We start from the raw sequence: 2,139 nt of genomic DNA on the forward strand, positions 1-2,139 counted from the left end.
GAGGAGCTAGAACCGAAGCTGCGAAAAATGACTCCTCACTTGAAGACGAGCTCTACCAAACAAGTTCTAAACTATATATAGTTTAAGCTAGTTTATAGAGAATAATATTAAAATCTAAGGCACAAAGAAGCAACCTATGAAAATATGTTTCATAATCTATTGATTTTCATATGCTATTATAAATATTATTTTCCTTGAAGCAACCTATCGGGTATAGATATTAGGGATACCCAAAGCAAGGAAGTTAACGTCCACGTTGACTTCCCTGGATGGCTCGAGACGTATTAAAAGGTCTCGCCCGATCTCGAGGCCACGGGCTCCGTCTTGCCCGACCTCGAGGCTGCGGGCTCCGTCTCGCCCGACCCCTTGGGTGCGGGCTCCATCTCGCCCGACCCTAAGGACACAATTTTTGTCTCACCCAAGGTCACGGGCTTCGTCTCGCTCTACCTCGAGGACGCGGGTTTCGTCTCGTCCGACTGGGACCCATACCGCTGCCAACCACTCTAGGTCTAAGCGTATGGATCTGGGTCAAAACTCTGACGCCAGGGAAGAGGCTGGCACGCCTCGATGTAACCCGTGGCCACGATGGGCCATACCTAGAGATTCACATCAAGAACAGTGTCGGGCGTGGCGGTGTTGTTCTGCCCAATCCTCGTACAGACGCTGACAGGCGCGTTAGTTCACCACGACGTCCGTCAGGACAGAGTGGAACGCCATGACCGGTAGATGACGCCTGCGCATGGTGCTAGTGACGAACAGGGCCGCGATATGGAGACGTCCCTGATGATATCTACAAGATCAGCGGTACCCGCATGAAGGAGAAGGACCCATAACTCTAGAAGCCTTCTTCTCTCTCTCGTTCTTCTCCTTTTTCTCCTCTATAACCCGTGTTTTCTCTTCACCTATAAAAGGGGAAGCAGGGCGCCCCATTAAAAGGAAAGATCTGGGGGGATCTAGACACAAGAGCATGACGCGAGCACATGGCTGAGCGGCAAGCGAGCTCTTAGCACCCGTTCACTCCTTCCACCAGAGACTTGGGATCCTCTCTCTCTCGCCTGTTTGTAACCCCTACTACAAACCAAGTGCCGGTAACACGAGCAGCAGCGAACTAGACGTAGGGACGTTCCACCCGAATCAGTATAAACCCTTAGGTCCTCCGTGCACACCATCCGAGCTAAACACGCAAATACAAATTTACTCGTCGGTGGTTCAAAAACACCGACAGTTGGCACGCCTGGTAGGGGCTTTTTGCACGTCTCAACTCCACATCAGACCTTGGATGGCTAGTCACGGAGCCAGCTAGGTCCCAGGTGCACACGTGTGCTTCAGGAAACTGGACTTCATCGTTACGACGGAGGGAGAGTTGATGCAGTTTCCCACTGCCATCCATCCTCTCCACTCCACCGGCCTCGACGTGATCGCCAAGATGCTTGAGGAGTTATAACTGCACGCACTGGAGGCCCATGCCCCCAGGAGCGACTAGCTTCTCGGCTTTGATTACCGAAGGCTAGAGCACCAGCTCGGTGCCTTCCTAGGACCCCGACCGTCCCGAGAGGACCTACGCCACCTCATCTTCTTGTTTGCCAATGTCATAACACAGCTTGCCAGAGGAGAGCCGCCATCCCCAGAATACCTCATCCGGAGTGCCCCGACAGCGCTCCCGTTCGGTCTGTGCAATGCCATAGAGACCGTTGGCCACCTTGTGGTGCAGCGCATGTCCCCATCCCCTACGAATGACGAGTTCAGGGGGATGACCGAATACATCGCGGAATCTTTTCATGACCTTCTCGTGGGAGAATCGGAGTCGCCCTCTGACTCTAACTCTAGCAGAGGGAGCCATCACCCCTCATGAGAATGTTTCATGGTAGGTACCCTCGAGGGACACATCGAAAGCATCCACGAGGGAGGGGCTACCCCAACAGACGACCTCAACGACGAGGTCAAGGGGGATGCAGGGGCCCCACCTCGCCTATGGGTAGAGCAGCTAAGGGCGCGTCACCAAGAGCTCGAAGAAGAGTGACTCTAGCTCGAGCAGGAACGCGCGGAGCTCGAGCGCCACAGAGACGGTGGGCGTGCGCGCGTTGTGGCCCATGACGTGAACCAGAGGATCATCGAGGACGATGAAGCCCTTCCACACTT

The sequence above is a fragment of the Miscanthus floridulus genome, chromosome 12, assembly GCF_019320115.1.
Source record: "Miscanthus floridulus cultivar M001 chromosome 12, ASM1932011v1, whole genome shotgun sequence".
Taxonomy (NCBI): domain Eukaryota; kingdom Viridiplantae; phylum Streptophyta; class Magnoliopsida; order Poales; family Poaceae; genus Miscanthus; species Miscanthus floridulus.